The following is a 21184-nucleotide window of genomic DNA, read 5'->3' as shown; positions in this document are numbered from 1 at the left end:
AGCCAAAGAACTTTTTTTCAAAAGTTATATTCCTGTATTATTGACTTTAGTGGTTTAGATTTTTTTTTTAATGTTTAGAAGATTTCAGTTTCTTTACCAGGAACAAACAAAACGTAATGTAAAACTAGTTTTGCAGAAACGATTTCCATCATTCTCTTCTTCCCTTTCTCCTGCAGACTGGTGTTTTATCTTTACAAGTTCTCCGTCATTCCATAAGAAAGCTGCTCGTCTTCTGGTTTCATAAGAGATGGTGAACAGTGGTAAAATATCCAGTTGACCGAAATTTCTAGAGTACACTTCAGGGAGCGAATGATGGGGTGGAATGTTGGGGCAGAGTGAGAGATACAGATTCTGGTGAGACTGAGAGTCATGCACAAAAATTACTGGGCTGTGGTGAAGGGAGAACAAAACTAAATCAGGTTCCTGCTGGTGGACAGGAAGCCAAGATGAAGAAGAATGGTGCGTAGCTAGGCAGTGTAATTAGGCCCCTAAGTGCTGTGTCTCCTGATAGTAATTATGAACAGAAACCAAATAATAGTTACTAATAACATGGAGGTGACCAATCCTTGAGAGCTGAGGCAGAGAGAAGGAAAGATGGCATTATGCCTTGTCTCTGGTGCCTTGAGTTTCCCAGGCTGGTTTGTGACCAATCTTGGGTGAAATCATAACTAAGTCATTTCTGCTAAGGTGATCAGCTTTCGTGGGGTCCTTTCTCTGCACTCTGTCCAATGGTAAAGCCCACTGGTTTATGCCTCCTGGAAAACAGTTATTCCAAAGCAGTATAAGTGAAGCATTGATGAAACAGCCATGAAGAACATGTTTCCACATGGCCTCGCACCACCTTTTCAAAGTGCTGTAAAACTTTTTTCATCCAAAAATCAGTAACAGAAAAGGATTGGGATCAAATCCCGTACAGAGGTAGTGTAAGAAAAAAGAGAATAAGGAGCAGAATAGCATGTCTTCAGACAATAAAATCAAGTTGGAAAAGACAGGTCCACAAAACAGATCAAAACTGTAACCTATTATTTCAAAGTGGGCTAAAAGATGTTAGGAAAAACAATGCGAAAGATGAAAGAACATGGATCGAGGAGGGAATGGGAAGTTATTGTTTAGTGGCTATAGAGTCTCTGTTTGGGATGGTGGAAAAGTTCTGGAAATGGTAAATGCTGATAAATGCCACCTATGGGTGTTTGGTTTTAGTTGATCTTCTTCCATGAAAGGGTTTGGAGAGATTCAGAAGCTATGCTGCTGCCTCCATCTTTCTGATGTCCTGCTCAATCTTTTGACATAATTATTTTGAATTTGCACAGTGGTGATGGTTGCACAGCATTGTGAATGTATTTAATGTCACTGAATTGTATACTTGAAAATGGTTGAAATAATAAATTTTGTTTTATGTATATTTTACCATAATAAAAAAAAGATGAAAGAACAGCATAAACCAGAATTAGGTAAGATGATAGAACTCAAGACAGAATTCAAAATAAAAGAAAAAAGTTTCAGAAATGAGGACTAAATTTAAAATAATACAAGAGTGGGGACTTCCCTGGTTGTCCAGTGGTTAAGAATCCACCTTGCAGTGCAGGGGATGCAGGTTCGGTCCCTGGTTGGGGAACTGAGATCCCACATGCTGCAGGGCAACTAAGCCCGCACGCCGCAACTACTGAGCCCACGTGCTCTGGAGCCCACGCGCCACAACTGGAGAGCCCACGAGCCGCAAGGAAGAGCCCACGCACTGCAACAAAGAGCCCACGTGCTGCAACTAATACCCGACACCTCCAAAAATAAATAAGTTAATTAATTAAATAAATTAAATAAAATAATACGAGTGAATGAACATAATGGATAATGCCTTAAGAGAAACAAACAAGAAGAGGAAAAAATTTTTTTAAATCAAAAAGAAGATAAAAAGAATTTTAGAGAAATGGCAAACATAACAGATAGGCAAGAAAGAGTCAGGACAGCTCTGAAAAGAGAAATATAAATACGTATAAGGGGCTTTCCTGGTGGTGCAGTGGTTAAAAATCCTCCTGCCAATGCAGGGGATATGGGTTCGATCCCTGGCCCAGGAAGATCCCACATGCCATGGAGAAGCTAAGCCCGTGAGACACAACTACTGAGCCTGTGTGCCACAACTACTGAAGCCCACGCGCCTAGAGCCCGTGCTCGGCAACACGAGGAGCCACCGCAATGAGAAGCCCGCTTGCCGCAACTAGAGAAAGCCTGCGCACAGCAACAAAGACCCAAAGCAGCCAAAAATAAATAAATAAATACATTAAAATATATATATACGTATAAGAATCTGTTATACCATAAAAGTGACATTTCAAATCAGTGGGACAGATTAGTCAATAAGTTGTGATACATAAATGTTGGGGTATAAATATTTCTCTGGAAGGATCCACAGCACGGCCAAAGCAGATGTCTCTGAGGAGGGAAATGTGTGGCTGGGGAACGTGGGGAAAAGGGTCACTTTTCATTGAATACCCTTGTGTACCTTTTCTAGTGTTCTGTCATGTGAATCTATTACCTCTGAAGTTTGCCTGAGTTCAAACCCCAGTTCCCCCAATTGCTAGCTCTTAATCTAGGGCAAACTCTTCACACTCTCCAAGCCTCTTAATCTGTGAAGTAAGGTCAGTAACTCAGCCTGGTGCTGCCTGGCACAGAATAAACTCTCAAAAAATGGACATTATTAGTGAAAAAAACCCAAATGCCCATCAGTGGATGAATGGATTTTTTTAAATGTGGTGGATATGTGAAATATTATACAGCCATAAAAAGGAATGAAGTACTAACACATGCTACAACATGGACGAACTTGAAAACATTATGCTAAGTGAAAGAAGCCAGAGACAGCGGTCACATTTGTATTATTTCATGAAATGTCCAGAAAAGGCAAAACCATAGCAACAGAAAGCAAATTAATGGTTGCCAGGGCTGAAGGAAGAGGGGATGAAGAGTGCCTGCTGATGCTTAAGGGGGCTTCTTTTTGGGGTGATGAAAACGTGATGGGTTAGATGCCGGTGATGGTTGCATAGGCTTGTGGATGTACTAAATGACACTGAATTTGCAGTTTCAGAAGGTGAATTTTATGGCATGTGAATGACATCTCAAAAAAATAATTTTGAAAATGAAAATTGCCCATTTTCCCATAGTCACTATCCACTGTCTCCATCTCTCCCTTCTCCCCACTGCATTCCTTTTCACGCCCAGCCCTGCCGCTCTCTCCCATCGTCACTCCCTCGAGCTGCCCCACGAGGCCTCCCAGGGAGCCTCTGAACCCCTGGGCGCCTGCGTCCTGTGGCTGTTGGAGCTGCTGCCCAGTGCGCGTGCCCCCACCACTCTCACCCGTGAGAGTGGACGCTTCCGTCGGATTTTTTCTCATGCGTTTCAGTAGATGGTGATGTTTACAAAAGGCGGCACGTGCCCTGCTCAATGGAGGAAGCCCCTCAAGTTAATATTTAGGCGCGTGCAGAAGTTTGATCTCGTCCACCAGTAACCTCAGGATGCTGTGCTCTGAAAGCCAGGTTGGCCGCCTACGGGCATCTGCAAATACAGAGGACTTCAGAGGCATTTGGGCCTCAAATTGAGTCCTTGTACCTCCACATGGGATGTGACCTCAGCCCTTTGCTGCACCTCTGTAAGTGAAGTGGCACAGGAATACCGGCCTTGCCTGTCTTTGCCAAGGTTAACTGAAGAGCGCATTCGCTCCCCTCGTGCTTAGGTGTTGAGTACATCGTGATTTACATACCAGGCCCTATTCGTGGGCCTCCTGATGCAGCAGTTCCCTTGGCTCTGCCCCTGTCGTCAGCTGCCCCTAGGATAACTCTGAGCCCTAGCCACTTCTCTGGTAGATTTCCCTATTCCCCCACTATAGTCACACCTGAATAAGGCAACTCAGACCTTTCAGAGATGTGTCCTGAACCTCTTGTTTTCTGAAATACCTATCTGGTGGTTGTGAGACTTAAGGCCAGCGTCCCCGAGAGACTTTTTCTATTTCTCCTAGTAAACCTAGACTCATCTTCTGTCACCTTCAACTCTACTCCAATTGTGTTCTTTCAACCCAGACCTCTGACCCTGCTTTTTACTTCTGCCATTTCATCCTCACTCCTGCTTCCTTTCCTAAATCCATACGTCTCTTTTGGCCTTCCTAGCCCTGGGCCAAGTTCCTTCCTCTTTGCTCAGTTTTTACCCCTTTCCTTCATTCTCCCATCCAACTTTCAGTCCTTCCTTTCTCACGCCCCAGTTAGCAGCATCTCAAAATTCTTAAGGTTTATTACTCATCTATTAATTGTATTCCATTTACTTATTCAGTTCTATACCTATCTTACCTATGTATGGAAGAACAGCTGGTAGCCAAGGTGGCACCAAGAATCCTAGCAGCTCTCACTTGACGTATCCGTAGTAGACAGCAATTTCCATTTCTTTTTCCCTCTCAGTGAAAAATTGCAGCTTCCCCGAAGAGGTGTATCTGGCAGCATTCTCACGTTGTTGAGCCCGCCTCTTCATGGCCTCTCGCTCTGGCCTCTGCTCTTGTTCGATGGGCTTTGACATGACTGGCTCAGGCACGTTGGGTTCCCTCCATGGAACTCGTTGCTTGCTGAAGTCTTGGCATAGAAGTTGGGTTTGGAGCTTGGATGGGGACTGGCGCTTAGTCACAGCAGGGGGAACAGGCTTCCCGCTGGAGAGAAGCGCCAGATGAAGTTTTGTAGGGTGCAGGCCTAAGAGCAGCAGACTGAGGGGACACGAGGCTGGGTATGGTTGGTCCAAGCCGGTTGGGTTGGGTTGGTCACAGTTGGCTGAGCTGGTTTGGCGGGACCTGGCAGAGAGGCAGGAACTGGCTGGGATGAATTGACTGCAGCAGGTTGAGCTGAGTCAGTAGAACCAGGCTGGGCACGGTAAGCCCCAGCAGGCCGATGTGAGGCCAGAGACTGTGGCCTCCGAGGAGCGGGTCGAGCTTGAGGCTTGTCCCAGGCAGAAAAAGGCAGAGGTATCAACTTGACCTTCCCAGGAGGAGGCCGCTCATACTGGGATGAGGATAGACACTCTGTTTCAGCACTGCTGACTGGTTTCTGGGCTTCGACTTGAGTTTTCTCAGCACTCTTACCCTCATGTGGGGTATGCCGCCATGGCTGGATGGCTGGGGGTCTTTGGGGTTGCTTGAATTTCCCAAGAGCCGACAGGAAGAGAGCCCAGTTTTCTTATCATCCTTCTTCCCCAGCGCATGAAGAACCTTCACAGACTCCAGCATGCGCATGCCTAGGGAGGTTCGAGGCTTTTTAAAGCTCAGTTTGGTGTTTTTTTCGCTTCGTCTCGGGAATTGTTGGCTTCTCTTCTGCCTTGACTTTGTTCCCTGACTGCTTGTTCTCTTCAGCCTTGTTTCTTCCTCTGGTCCTTTTGGTCTTTTCCTGCCCGTGGCTCTTAGTTTTGCTGATCTTTCTGGATGCAGCTTTCTGAGGTTTGCCTTGAGAGTGCTTGGCCGTGTTCACAGGAGCCCTGTCACTGACTGCAGCGTGGCATATAACCACTTCTCCCCCTAACAGGCACTCTGGATTCTTTGGCTGGATTTTGGCCTTGGGAGCGCCACTGATAGGCTCAGAGGCTTTCTGTTTGTTCTTCCTGGGTTGATCAGAGGGAACCTTTATGACACTTGGCTTTTCCTGCACCTGATTCACCTTAAAGGCTCTGGCATCTTTGGCTTTGATCCCGTTGGGACCTTGGGATTGATCAAGATCTTTCAAAGAACTAAAGAGCTGGGGAAGGTGAATATCCTCCGCCAGTGTAGTAATGTCTGCAAGACCACTGCTGGATTCGATCCCATTTTCGAGTGTCCCTAGGTCCTCACGACTCAGGCTGTTCTTTCCCAGATCAGCATTTTCAGAACCAGGCTGCTCCTCTTGGCTGAGGGGATCGGTGCAGGCCAGCGGCTGGTGAATATCAGGGATTCCTAAAGGGAGTAGTGGAGGATCTTGGTTTTCTTTTGGGATGTGTTAGGCATCCAGAATCTTTGAAAGCTTGGTTTTAATATCATCCACGTGCTTACTCTCTATTTGTCCCTGGCTTGGAGCTGGAGGCAGGGCCAGGAGACGCCTGGCACTCTGGACTGGAGCTGTCACTGAAATGTCCCCAAGTTCAGATGCTGGGTTACTCTCAAATATGTGACTGTTTCTGCTACTGCAGGACTTGGGGAGTTCTTGAGTTTGTGTCACACAAAATGTCTGGCTTGGAGGTTGCAATCCCAGGGAATTTTTCATCACCAGGGATGTCTCCGTCACTACAAAGGAATCAAGGTAAAAGTCCAGTCCCTGGTAAGTGAGATGCTCCCGCTAAACTCCAACACAGCAATCATGTACCGTTCAAGGTACATGATTGCTGTGTTGGTGTTTAGGGGCAGGATGGGCGAGGCATTTCTAGTAACTCTTCTTAAGGATCATGGACAATGCCCTGTGCTACGAGATAAGCGGTGACTGTTGTAGTTCTTACTGGTGATCATTTCATGTCACTGATTCTTGGCTTTCTTTGTATTTCATAGGATTGTTATAAGTCCAATACAAAATGAGTCTTATTTTTAAAAAACTAAAGTGTTTTACAAAGCCTAGCATTCTCATGTAGAGTCTTTCCAATTCTCCCCACTTTCCTGAGAGGCTAAGAACACTTCACACCATGAACTAGGAGAGGGGGTAGAGCCCTTTCTGATGAAATACATCAACAAAGACAGAGTCTTAGCCTGCTTGCTCTCTGGACAGGATCTCGGACCACAAGGTCTTCAATCCTGGTATAAATGAAGGAAGTGAGGACAGTTCAACTGGCACTCTCATAACAAGAGTTCTGAAACACCTTCCAAAGAGACTGTAGCAGTAGATCAGGGAAGGGAATGCTACAGTGTGGTAGTACAGGGGGAATGATCGGCTACAGCAGTGAAAAATGTGGTACCTATTGGTGTGCTCTCGGGGTTCTTGTACATGTAGCATAGATGACCTTTACAGTGTCCCTCCCACCTTCCCACCTGCATTAGGTGTTCTGTTTTTTTTTTTTAATTTGTTTATTTATTTTTTGAACTTATTTATTTTATGTATTAATTTTTTTGGCTGCACTGGGTCTTCATTGCTGTGCACGGGCTTTCTCTAGTTGCGGCTAGCGGGGGCTACTCTTGGTTGCGGTGTGCGGGTTTCTCATCGCAGTGGCTTCTCTTGTTGCGGAGTATGGGCTCTAGGCGCATGGGCTTCAGTAGTTGTGGCTCCCGGGCTCTAGAATGCAGGCTCAGTAGCTGTGGCACATGCGCTTAGTCGCTCCACTGCATCTGGGATCTTCCCTGACCAGGCCTCGAACCCGTGTCCCCTGCCTTGGCAGGCGGATTCTTAACCACGGCGCCACCAGGGAAGCCCTAGGTGTTCTCATATAGAGTCTAAAAACAGAGAGCACTGAGCGAAGGTAGTGCTTATTAAAGGCTCAGGATCTAAATTCTACCTGTCTGTACACCACTTCCCAGCTGTAGATTTGACCCCATTTTTGAATGCTGACCTCATTCTTCAACTTTCTTGCTGTTTGTGGGGCTTGCACTTTGGCATTTTCTTAAAAGCTAAACATAAACTTACCATATGACCCAGCAATTCCAGTCCTGCGTATATATGCAAAAGAAATGAAAACCTATGTCCACAGAAAAACTTTTACAAAAATGTTCATAGCAGCATGATTCACGTTATCCGGAAAAAAAAAAAAAAAATGAAACAATCCAAATGTCCAACAACTGGCAACTGGATAAACAAAATGTGGTAGAGCCATACAATGGAATACTAACCAGCAATAAAAAGGAGTACTGGTACACACTATAACAAGGATGAATCTTGAAAACATCATGCTAAGAAGCTAGATGCAAAGACTAGATATTATATAATTCTATTTACATGAAATGTGCAGAAAAGGAAAAAGGCAGATTGGAGGTTGTCTGGGGCTGGGAATGTGGATTGATTGCAAACAGGTATAAGGGACTTTTCTGGGTAACAGAAGTGTTCTAAAACTGGATTGTGGTGATGATTGCACAGCTCTGTAAATTTACTAAAAATAATTGAATTGTATACTTAAAATGGATGTATTTTATGGTATGTAAATTAAACTTCTATAAAGTGTTTTAAAAATCTCTGTAAAGATATGCCAGAACAAGTCACACTGAGTAGCTCTGGAAAGGAAAGATGGGTGCCTGGGAAACGGGAGAGGGAAGACACTGTATCAAATACTCCTTTCTATATTTTTAATTTTGTACCATGTATTGTCAGTTTAAGAAATGAGAATAAACAAAACAAAAACTTACAAGGAAGAGTGTGGCAATAAAGGTTTAATGGCTTTGGTGAGTTCAATAGGAGTAAAACATATGTTAGGCCATAGAAATGTTCTAGCTTACAGAAAGGAAGATGATAAATCCTCTGTCACCATCTGAAGCACAACATGCTTAGTTCAAAGGGACATGCTTAAAAACAGGATGTCAACAAATAGACCCAGAAGCTGTCAACTTAGGAAAGGGGAGTAGAAAGGATGACCTGTGAGAAACGGTTCAAAGAGTGAAGACCTGAGGGAAAATACTTCAGGGAAGGAAGTGGGGACCTGAGAGGTAGAAGATTAGGTCTCTTTTGTGCCTTCAGAGAGCAGAACTGGAAGCAGAGCCAGGAAATCTAGTACAGGCAGATTTTGGATCTTTTTAAGTTTTAAAACCTTTGCCAGCTGGAGCCTTAGACAAATGGAACAAGTTGCCAATGAGCGGCAAGTGAGTGGTGGAGCTGTTGAAGCAGAGGCTGGAGCACCCTGTGGAGCAGAGGCAGCGGAAGTGTTGACGGTCCCTTCCGAGAACGAGTCTGAGAACCTCTGGCACTTCCAGAGGACATGGTATGCACCGCTGGGTGTAAAGCACACACGTTTACATCTGATTAAATGAGGGAGGAGCCTTGGTGTGTGTGTTTCTGCTTCTAGTTTCAATCTTTCTGATTAAGTTCATTCCTGCCTATAAAACGGTAAACATTTAAAAATAGAAAATAGTCTAAAAATAAATTCTTTCTCAACAAAATGTATCTAGTTAGCCCTCTAGGATGGTGAAAATCAAAAGGACAGACGCCAACAAGTGTTTTCAAGGATGTGGAGAAATGGGAACCTTCATACATTGCTGCTAGGAATGCAAAATGGTAACAATACTTTGCATAACAGTCTGGTAGTTCCCCAAATGGTTAAATATAGAGTTAACTGTATTATCCAGAGTATATCCATTCATCGGCATATGCCCAAAAGAAATGTAAAATACGTCCACACAAAAACTTGTACATGGATGTTCACAGCAGCTTTGTTAATAGTAGCCAAGCAGTGGAAGAAATGCAAATGTCCAGTAACTGATGAATAGATAAGTGAAATATGTGCATTCATACAGTGGAATATGATTTGGCCATAAAAAGGAATGAATACATGCTACAGTGTAGATGAACTCTGAAAATATTAAGTGAAAGAAGCCAGTCACAAAAGATCACATGTTGTATGATTCCATTTACATGAAATGTCCAGAATAATGAAATCTATAGAGACAGAAAGCAGATTAGTAACCACAGCCGGGGCAGGGGCTGGGGCAGGGGTGGGAGATTGGGAGAAATGAGTGACTGCTAATGTACATAGGGTGTTTATGGTAGGTGTTGAAAATGTCTTAAAATTAAACTGGGGTGACGGTTGCACAGCTCGGTGAATACACTGAAACACACTTAACTGTACGCTTTAAATAGGTGACTTTTATGGTATGTTAAGGATCTCAAGAAAGCTATAACAATGTGTTTATTCATGTACGCAAACTAAAATACATGTCGATTATGAAGCCTTATTTGGAGAAAAAAGCTTCTCGGGCTCTCTGTTCTTACATCTTCTGTTACTGAATCAGGGGTACAAGAACAATGGAAGGTGACCAACAGCGTCATTTCCATTTAACAGTGGACAGTCCCAACAAAAATGTGGGCGCTGGGTATTGTACGTTTGGTGCAGTGCTACACACACTACGGCTAGCACTAAGTGCAAACCGTCAGAACCGTGCCGTCACGCTAATTTGACTTCCACAGATTCAATCAATAACCACAATTCACAGGTCTGCACTGTGTGTGACAATTTGTGCTGAGGACCCACCATGGGATAGAACATAGAACTGTTGCTGAATTCATTTACAGGTGCCGTCGGTAAACCACAACAATCCACTTTCCTTAGTCCGTGGGAGAGTCTCAGGCATTTCCTCTAATGATCTCATCATCCCTTAGCGCCTGGATGTGAATCAACCCACTCTGTTCTCTGCAACTGGGCTTACGCATAAAGATTGAAGTGACTACAAGTCAACTCACATTATCAGCTACCATGATTTAAGCTTTCTGTTGCAGAGAGTCTTGAAAGGAGATACACACTGGCTGGCTTCTTCTGTTATAATTTCTATTATTGTGAGAGTAAACTCACCTGTTAATGCCTTATTACAACTGGGGAAAAAGTAACTGCCACCATCTCAGAGATGTTTCAGGCTTTTTGTAGTACTTTTTAGTTTAATTAAAATCTAGGTGAAATTCATTCCCGTGTTCATTGATCAGACAAACCATCATAGAGACCCAGGGGGGGAAAAAGAAAAGCTTTTCAATTAAATAATGACTTTTTAGGTGGAAACTGAACTTAGGAAAACATCTCTAATATAGGAAAAAGGCTGTATTTTCTTACATCACCTTATACAGCTATTCTTCATGTATGAAGATTGTTATTGCTGACCTTCTGCCGGCAAGGTGCCTGCTGAAAGATGCTTTTCTTTCAGAAAAATGGGTTTATGCTCATTTATTTATAACCACTAAAGTTTAGGACCAGAGATACACATTGATAAGACAGAGTCAAAATTAGAAATACAGTCGATGGCACCAAAAGACAGTCTTTTCTTGTGAAAAGTTTTTAGATATGCACCGTTCAAACTGGCAACTGGCGTTTCAGTACGAAAACGTACTAGCTCGTCTGCCCCCAAAATAACATTTTGACGTAGATTTAATTCTGAAAGGCAAGATTAGAACTTCTAAAAGCAGGAACTAAGGTGATAACTGTCTAGTAGTCACCATCAGAAAATCAGAACTGGTCAATTACTTCTGCAAGTATGGTAGATGATAACTCTAATATATCCTCCCCCTCAAATCAAAAATGCATTGCGCCTGCAGAATGGTCCTCAGAAAATTTCTTTTCATACATGAATGAGTAAAGATTGCAGAGACATAACGAATCTGAATAATGCCAAAATTCCAGGCCATGAGACTGTAGAGTTAAAATGTAATGGAAGTACTTGTCATTAGAACCGAGGTCAAGAAACTAACAGGATGGTAAGGTTCCCAGATAGTGGCTGGGTTTGGGGTAGAAAAGAAAGAAAATCAAGAGCTAAAGCCCTCAATATACAGGAAAAACTGGAAGGTTAGCAAATGATCATTAAAATCTTGTAGAGGGTGGTAGAGCTAGATGACTTAAGTCCCAAAGGATTTTCTATCAGGTTTGAAAAATTATGGTCTGGAAGTGACCCTCTCACTCTCTGCTTCTCTGCATTCTCTGAAATCTTTCCTCTTAGCTTTAGTATTTGTGAGGATTATGATCACCTTTTTTACATGGATGGCTCTAAAATCTTTATTCCACTCATGACATACTCATGAGGTCATACGTAGCTATGTTTTTAGATAGTTTCACTTGGATGTTTTGATCTAACTTCAACTTTAATCAATAAAACTCCTTCATATTTCAGTCAGAATTAGTTTCCTCTTCCAATCTCTCCATTTTGATAAGGTGTTTGCATAGTATTTTAGTTGCTTTGGGTAGAAATTTCAAAAGAACCACGGCTATTAATTACCAAGTCCAAGTGATGAGAGTCCAGCTTAGTTTCTTCTCATAAATTAATTGATGAATATCACTTTCTTATTTAAAAATCTCTGCTGACAATTAGCTAAACATTTGGCAATAAAATTATATCTAGACACACAAAATAAATTCCATGTGGATTAAGTGTTTAAATGCATTGCCCTCCACCCTAAATAAGTATTAAAAAAAAAAAAAAAAAAGGAGAATACTTTTTTATAATCTTGTGGTTGGGGACATCTTTCTTAGCATGGAAAAAAGAAATAAAGAAGTTGAGTACACAACAATGCTATTACACTATTAATACAATATCAATAATGCTCAAGAATTAATAAGAAAAATTCTTCAGAGAAAAATGGGCAAAGGATATAAGCAGCTAATTCTCAAAACAAGAAATGTAAAGAGCAATCTCTGAAACCTAATATTTAAAAAATGCAATTTAAAGCAATGAGTTTTTTCACACATTAGATTAGCAAATATTAAAAAGACTGATACTACCCATAGTTGGCAAAGGAATGAAGAAACACATCCTCTCATACTTTTGGTGGGCACATATATTTGTACAAAATTCCCGGAGGGCACATAGTTAGAGGTGGGGAGGTCTACAGATTACTGACAGTCTTTTAAATTTCTATTATTAATGATCTACTTAGGATTTAAAACTTCTTGGTCAACTCTGTTAATTTATATTTTCTTAGAAAATCACCCATCTAATTTCGGTTTTAAAATATATCAGCCTAGGGCTTCCCTGGTGGCGCAGTGGTTGAGAATCTGCCTGCCAATGCAGGGGACACGGGTTCGAGCCCTGGTCTGGGAGGATCCCACATGCCGCGGAGCAACTAGGCCCGTGAGCCACAACTACTGAGCCTGCGCGTCTGGAGCCTGTGCCCCGCAACAAGAGAGGCCACGACAGTGAAAACCCCGCGCACCGCGATGAAGAGTGGCCCCCGCTTGCCACAACTAGAGAAAGCCCTCGCGTAGAAACGAAGACCCAACACAGCCAAAAAAATAAAATAAATAAATAAATAAAATCCAGCCATTCATATTAAAAAAAAAAAAGAAGAAAAAAAAATATATATATCAGCTTAAAGTTGCATACAGTAATCTTTTTAAAAAAAACACTTCTTTGACTGTGGTTATACCCTTCCATACTATTAGTGTTGATCCTTTTCTCATGGTCAGAATAACCAGAGATTTGGTCTATTTTTTTTTTGAAAGAACCAGATCTTGGTTATATCGATCAATTCTGGGGACTGATTTATAGAATGCTTATTTCAATTGTTTCCTAGTTGAGTTTGTTGAACTAAAATATCATTGAAGGCTATACATTTTCCTCTCAATATAGATTTAGTCACATCCCGTAAGTTTTGGATATGTGCTTTTACTGTCATTAATGAAAAAAATTCTATAATCTCAATTTTTAGTTCTCCTGTAGCCCAAAAGCTTAGACTGTTTTAAAATGTTTATTTAAGGAAAAAGTTATAGTTGTTAAATTCCAACCTTATTGTACTGTGGTTAGAGAATATAAGCTTAGTTAGAAATGTTCTACTTTGCGGATTTATCAACATTTTGCCTAAATGTACAGTTAATTTTTGTAAATATTCCGTGGGCATTTGGAACAACTGTGGCTGCTGTGTTTTGGGAATAAAGTTTTCTATAGATACTTTAAATCAAACTTCTTAATATTGCTATTAAAATCTTCCATATCTTTTATCTGTTATATGTCAAAATCTGATAAAAACAATGAAAATATCCCATTCTTGTACTTTTGTCACGTTGTATATTGTAATTATGTCTGGATGAACATATGAATGCACTCTGGTTGAAAGCACAGCAGTAATTTTGGAAGTCTCTGAAAGACTCTTTCTTCCCTTGGAAATTACAGAGTGGAGATAGGGTAGATTCTCAAGACAAGTAACATTTAATTAGAAATGACCCCAAAACGCTACCTTTCCATGGTATAGAAACTTGTATTTCTAATCCGGAAAAACTATAAATTATTGGCAGAAAGGTGGAAGTATAGGAATTTTCATGCATTGCAGGTAGGAATATAGACTGGAAATTAATTTGGTACTAATGTAGAAAATTAAGTATACATATAGCTTATGATCCAAGATTTCCACTTCTGGGTCTGTGCAACAAAGGTAGTCTCACAAGGTCCATAAGGCAATATGGACAAGGATGTGCACTGCTGGTGTTTTGCCTTGTTGGGAATTGACGGCGACCTGGGTGTCCATTACAGGGCAAGTGCATAGGTAGATTGGTAGATGCACTCCATGGAGTACTATGCAGTGATCAGAAACCTGAATTAGACGTGTGTATAGCAATGTGATGAATCTTAAAAATACAAGCTTAGTGAAAATAACAAAAGTAATGACATACCTTTTATATACATTGAAAATACATGACAACACAGAATACATATTTTGTAAGAACTCTTGTAAGCCAAAAGATATTTACATAACAAGGCCAGTTCCGACGGGAGGACAGGAATGAGGATGGGATATGGGAATGAAATTTTAAAAAGAGAGGCCATGAACCTAGGAGTATACTTAACTCAACTCTTGGCAGCTGAAGTTAAAAAAATTTTTTTAACTTTATCTTGGCATAGAAACTGCGTACTAATTCTATGCTTTCGCTCTGCTTCTAGAAGGATTTGTTATGACTAGATTGGAGGTTCAAACAGGTACTTTAGGCAGAAACTAGAACACAATGAAAAGCTTGAGAATTCTCTCTTCCAGCTCATAACTAACGTTTTATGTTTGATCAGTCTGGCTGAGGTCACTTTTTAATTAATGTCACAAAGAAATTTTTATGGTTTCATAGTAGAAAAGATGTGCTTCTTGTTTAAAAAAAAACATGAAAAATTTTTTTTAAAAAAAGTATAATCCCATAATCTTAAAATAATCTGCTAATATTTAATTTTGATCCAGTCGTATAAATACATGTAAATATTATATCTTGCTTTTTACCTCTTAGCATATAATGAAATGTATCCTTGGGTTCCAAGATACTGCTTTGGACTGTTGTTTCTCTCCATATATGTGTGATTGTGAAGAGTGATACGAAATTAGCCTGTTTTATAAAAATGTAAGAAACACTGGTAAACATTTAATTAAATATTACTAAAGCTCTCATTTTATTCTCTCATGGAGGTCTCTTTGTTTGGTAGTTAGTTTGTGTTGTTCATTTGCCCCACTGCTGAAAACGTGGGCAACTGGAAATAATGAGAGGTCAAAAATACAGAGAAATTATTCATCTTCAGCTTTTTCTCTGTAAACAAAAACTGTTAAATATGGCTTCTTTTGTACTGACAGTAGTAAACTATCCCTTTTCTTTGATCCCAGTATACACCCAGACATTGAGAGAAAAAGATGGGAAAGGGAGGGGGAAAGAAAGAAAAAACAAGAAGGAGAGAGAGAAAGAGCACAGAGACAAACACAGCAAGAACATGAGAGAAGGAGAGGAGAAAAGGAGTAAGCAGAAGAACAAGAGAGCTACACAGCAGAGACAGTGAGACAAGAGACAGCATGGGGTGGGGTGGAGGAGAGCACAAGTGCACAGAATGCGGGTGCACAGAGGCAGAGAGAAAGAACACAGAAGCAGACAGGGTGCAAAGACACTGTAATAAGAGAAAAGCATGAACTATAGAGCCTGGGGACAGCCTGCATAGACACAGCAGAGAGAGGCACAGAAAGAATGAGTCAAAGAAAGAGTAGGTGTAATCAAAGGAAGAAGGGAAGAACAAGCAGGCAGTTGCACTTATTCCCTTATATTCACTCTTAACCCCTCAAATGTACATGTCCTGGGTACACATGTTCAGGGGGAAAAAAGCATTAACATATCTAAGGAAACCTGGGTTAAAGATAAGATAGGCAGTTCCAAAAAGAAGAAATACGGTCGATCAACACACAAAAGAAACTAAAAACTCCATGTGATTAAAGAAACGTGGATCAGGATAGATACCATATTTCTGGCCAATGTGGCAAGTATTAACAAGGATGCTGTTGGCAGGTATTGACCAAAATATTATTGCACATTACTGGTGAACAAATAATTGAATCAACATTTCAGAAGGACAATTTAGTAGTGTGGCTTAAACATTTTTAATGTGCCTACTTGGTAACCCAGAAATTCCATGTTTAGAAATGTTTCTCAAGGAAATTGAAAAATTCAGAAAGATGTAACAAGACTACCCATCGAAGTGCAGATTATGATAAAGAAAAATTCCAAAAAAACTTAAATATCTGTCATTAGGAACTAACTAAATATTATATTTATACAATGGAACCCATAAAGCTATTAACAATGACTACATAAATCTTTATTTACTGCATAGAAAGATGTCTATGATATACTAAGTGCAGAGCTTCAAAACAATACATATATTGTATTCATACATATACATAGTATGTATTCATACATATGTATTCATACATATACATAGTATGATTTCATTTTTTTGGACTGTTGTTTCTCTCCATATATGAACATGATTTTGAAGACTGGTATGAAATCGGCCTGTTTTATAAAAGTGTAAGAAACACTGGTAAACATTTAATTAAACATTAATAAAGCTCTCATTTTATGCTCTCATGGAGTTCTTCATTTGATATTTAGCTTCATTAGATTGCAGACCTAATAAAATAGATCCAAGATAGGCAGTAGGTATGTGAATCATAAAATATAAACCTGGAAGCTTATCTGTAATGTTAATCACGACTATTTCAGGATGGTGAGAATTATGGGTGATTTCCAAGGTCTTTATATTTTATATATTATCTAAACTCTTTATATTTAGTTACCTTTTTACTTTTATACTCAAAAGTAATAAAATATCTTTTTTGACCAAAGTATTTAGTAATAAAGAGAAGAGAGAGATGTAAAGTGGTAGAAGCATCAACCACAGGCAAGCCCTCCACTCCCCAGTCTATGATAAGGAGAGACATAAGCATGGTTCTAGCTGAGAGGAAGGAGCCTACAGAAAAGGAAGAAATGGAATATAAAAGAGAGAGCGAAAACAAAACTGAGAAAACAGATAATGGATTTTAGAAAATATGACAGCACAGAGACCTTAATGAACCTTTTCTTTCATAACTGAAAGACACAAACAAAAAACATCAAAAAGTAAAAAAATAGGGCTTCTCTGGTGGCACAGCGGTTGAGAATCCGCCTGCCAAGGCAGGGGACATGGGTTCGAGCCCTGGTCAGGGAAGATCCCACATGCCGTGGAGCAACTAAGCCCGTGTGCCACAGCTACTGAGCCCATGTGCCACAACTACTGAAGCCCACATGCCTAGAGTCCGTGCTCCACAACAAGAGAAGCCACCACAATGAGAAGCCTGTGCACCACAACGAAGAGTAACCCCCACTCGCCACAACCAGAGAAAGCCCGTGCACAAAGCCCCAAACGCAGCCAAAATAACTAACTACATAAATAAACAAATTTATTAAAAAAGTAAAAAAATATTCAGAATCTAGGGAACAGACTCAACTCACACCACAAAATCCCAGAAATAATGTCTAAAGAAACAACTGGGAATAAATATAAGGAGCCACCACAAAGCTCTTCCTACACAAAGGACCATACAGCAGAAGGGTAAAAGGTGAGTCAACAATTCAAAATATCCCACTGGTATCTCAGAAAGGGGACTGAGGTAATAAGTGGCCCAGGAGAAAGATAAATGTCCCAATTGGAGACACGTTCCCTGTGAAAAAATAGCTCCTTATGTCCTTGCCAGAATGGTTCACTGTATGCCTACTCTGGCCAGGAAGAAGTCAGAAAAAGGGATGGGAAATAACCTTTTAAGTCTAAATGTCTTAGTTTTATTACTAAGATTTGCTAGAAAAAAATAAGGCCTCAGCCATATCACTGCCCACACGACAATGCTATGAAAGCAGCTGCCAGGTGACTTTACAGTAGTGTAATAGCAAAACCCCAAGGGCATGTCCTATAGAACAAGATACTTTCCTCACCTCCACACTTGATAAGGTGGCCATCAATTTATGAGTTTCAAAACAATGGCAGAGAAAAATGTCACCTACTGTAGCTGTCCAGAGTCCTAGAATCAATTACTATCTTTCTGCCTTTCCCAAACTCTGAGGGGCAAAAGAAATACAAGCCATACACAATGAGCCTTCAAGTTCATGTCCTAGGAAGGGGACTCAAGCAGTATCTTGTAAATAGGTAATAAGGTCATCAAATGTGATCAAATAAATGGTTGTGATCAAATAAATGGCTTCCACAGAACTGTTTTGAGACAAAGGTCATCTGAAAACAAAAGAGAAGGATTTATGAAAATATTCTATAGCATTAAAGTGGAAGAAAGGGGGCTTCTCTGGTGGCGCAGTGGTTAAGAATCCGCCTACCAATGCAGGGGACACGGGTTCGAGCCCTGGTCTGGGAAGGTCCCATATGCCGCGGAGCAAGAAAGCCAGGGTGCCAGAATTACTGAGCCTGTGCTCTAGAGCCTGCGAGCCACAACTACTGAGCTCACGCGCCACAACTACTGAAGCCTGTGTGCCTAGAGCCTGTGCGCCACAACAAGAGGAGCCACGGCAATGAGAAGCTCCCGCACCACAATGAAGAGTAGCCCTCGCTCACCACAACTAGAGAAAGCCTGGGCGCAGCAATGAAGGCCCAATGCAGCCAAAAATAAATAAATAAAATAAATAAATGTATAAAGAAACAAGTGGAAGAAAGGAAGGAAAAAAAGAAGGGAAAGAGAAAGAATTTATTTTGCCAGAAGGTTTACCCATTTTAGTCAATAAAGAATTTGTACTCTCACTCTAGAGAAAATTTAAAAAGAACATGGACTTAATGAAATGGATCCAAGATAAGCTAGGACAATACAGGGAGACTAAAAGGTAGTTGACAAATTAACACACTTCATCCAAAAATTAATGAATGTCTGCCATGTGTTGGAAAACCAAGGACAGGTACCAAAGGAAAAAAACTGACAGAAATGAAGGGAGACATAGACAATTCAATAGTAATAGCTGGAGACTGCAATAGTACACTTTCAAAATGGATAGAAAAACTCGACAGACCAATAAGGAAATAGAAGGCTTGAACAACACTATAATCCAACTAGACCTAAAGACATATACATAATACTCCAACCAACAGAAGCAGAATACACATTCTTCTGAGGGAACATAATAATGTTCTCCAGGAGAGACCATGTGCTAGGCCATAAAACAAGTCACAATATATTTACAAACTATACAAAGTATGTTTTCTGACCACAATGGAATGAAACTAGAAATCAATAAGGAAATTTGGGAAATTCAAAAATATAGAGAAATTAAATGACACACTCTTAACTACCAATGTTCAAAGAAGAAATCACAAGGGCAATTAGAAAATACTTTGAGATGAATGAAAACGAAAGCAAAACATCCCAAAACCTTTGGGATGCAGTGAAGGCAGAGCTTACAGATATTTGTATCTGTAAATGTCCATATTAAAAGAAGAAAGATTTCGAAACTATAACCTCACCTTCAACCTTAAGAAACCAGAAAAAGAAGACCAAATAAAACCCAAAGCAGGCAAAATGAAGGAAATTATATAGATTAGAATGAAAATAAATGAATCAGAGAATCAAAAAAAGAGAAAAATCAAAGAAATCAAAAGTTGGTTCTTGGAAAAGGTCAACAAAAATGGACAAATCTTTAGCTAGAATTCACCAAAAGCAAAAAGGGGAAAACTCAAATCATTTACATTAAGAATGAACCAGGGGATGTTACTACCAATCACACAGAAATTAAAAAGGATCATAAGGGAATATTATGAACAATCACATGTCAACAAATTAGGTAACCCAGATGAAATAGACAAATTCCTAGAAAAACAACCTAGCAAAACTGACTCAAGCAAAAATAGAAAATCTGAACAAACCTATAATAAGGACAGAGGCTGAGTCAGTAATCAGAAAACACCCCCCAAAGAAAAGCCCAGGCCCAAACTGGTGAATTCTAAAAAACATTTAAAGTAGAATTAACAACAACCATTCACAAACTCAAAAAACAACATCATCATCAAAACAAAATGAGAAGAAGGATTACTTCCCAATTCTTTCTATAAGGAGATTATTACCCTGATAAAAAAGGCAAAGATACAGTAAAACTACAGACCAATACCCCTTATGAATATAGAAGGAAAATCCTCAACAAAATACTAGCAAACTGAATCCAGCAACACAGAAGAGGGATTATACATTAAAACCAAGAGGAATTTATCCCAGGAAGGCAAAGTTGGTTCAATATATGATTATCAATCAACGTAACACACCATCTTCATAAAGAAAACATAGGATCATTTCATTATACGTAGAAAAAGCATATGGCAAAACCCAAAACCCTTCCATAATAAAAACACTCAACAAAACAGGAATAGAAGTTCCTCAACCTGATAAACGGCATTTATAAAAAAAACTCACAGCTAACATCATGCTTAATGACCAGAAAGATTTCTCCTTAAAATCAGGAACAAGACAAGGATACTCATTCTTAACACTTCTATTCAACACAGTACTGGAGGTTCTAGCAAGGGCAACTAGGCAAGAAAAAGAGATAAATGACATGATATCGGAAAGAAGAAGGAAAACTATCTCTCTTTGCAAATGACACAATATTTTATATAGAAAACACTAAGGAACACACAAACACAAATTACTCAAACTTATAAGCAAGTTCAGCAAAGTTGCAGGAACCAAAATACATACAAAAACCAGTAATATTCCTGTACCACAAGGAAAATTCCCAAAATGAACTTAAGAAACCAATACTAGTTACACTGGTATCAAAAAGAATGAAATACTCAGGGATACTTTTTTTTTTTTAAACATCTTTATTGAAGTATAATTGCCTTACAATGGTGTGTTAGCTTCTGCTTTATAACAAAGTGAATCAGTTATACATATACAATATGTTCCCATTTCTCTTCCCTCTTGCATCTCCCTCCCTCCCACCCTCCCCATCCCACCCCTCTAGGTGGTCACAAAGCACCGAGCTGATCTCCCTGTGCTATGCGGCTGCTTCCCACTAGTTATCTATTTTACATTTGGTAGTGTATATATGTCCATGACACTCTCTTACCCTGTCACATCTCACCCCACCCCCTCCCCATATCCTCAAGTCCATTCTCTAGTAGGTCTGTGTCTTTATTCCCGTCTTGCCACTAGGTTCTTCGTGGCCTTTTTTTTTTTTTTTCCTTAGATTCCGTATATATGTGTTAGCATACTGTATTTGTTTTTCTCTTTCTGACTTACTTCACTCTGTATGACAGACTCTAACTCCATCCACCTCATTA

At 40.2% G+C, this 21184-nt stretch overlaps 1 protein-coding gene, 1 long non-coding RNA gene and 2 pseudogenes across 14 annotated transcripts in view; 2 read left to right on the top strand and 2 right to left on the bottom strand.

Annotated features, from left to right (window-relative positions):
- LOC309621411 (uncharacterized protein) overlaps positions 1 to 21184 on the top strand; it is a 402030-nt gene that overhangs the window by 138995 nt on the left and 241851 nt on the right. For 6 of the 11 annotated variants that reach the window (XR_014239992.1, XR_014239993.1, XR_014239994.1 and 3 more), the window contains exon 8: positions 177 to 260. The gene's annotated coding sequence lies outside the window, so the exon portion shown is untranslated. Of the gene's footprint in view, positions 1 to 176; positions 1401 to 12607; positions 13624 to 21184 lie in introns of those variants that run through there. The other 5 variants (XM_082408907.1, XM_082408908.1, XM_082408909.1 and 2 more) reach the window with 2 other exon arrangements.
- LOC309621412 (mitochondrial import inner membrane translocase subunit Tim8 A pseudogene) overlaps positions 1 to 21184 on the top strand; it is a 65906-nt pseudogene that overhangs the window by 9868 nt on the left and 34854 nt on the right. The window lies entirely within an intron of this gene.
- LOC309621418 overlaps positions 1 to 21184 on the bottom strand; it is a 157858-nt gene that overhangs the window by 103675 nt on the left and 32999 nt on the right. The window lies entirely within an intron of this gene.
- LOC309621414 (uncharacterized protein C2orf78 pseudogene) lies at positions 1544 to 5990 on the bottom strand (annotated as a pseudogene). Its single transcript has one exon. The product of its transcript is annotated as an uncharacterized protein C2orf78 pseudogene (transcript).

The sequence above is a fragment of the Balaenoptera borealis genome (genome assembly GCF_965194805.1).
Source record: "Balaenoptera borealis genome assembly, contig: HAP1_SCAFFOLD_419, whole genome shotgun sequence".
NCBI lineage: Eukaryota > Metazoa > Chordata > Mammalia > Artiodactyla > Balaenopteridae > Balaenoptera > Balaenoptera borealis.
Note: the sequence above shows the minus strand (reverse complement) of the source record. Positions and strands in the feature narration are given on the sequence as shown.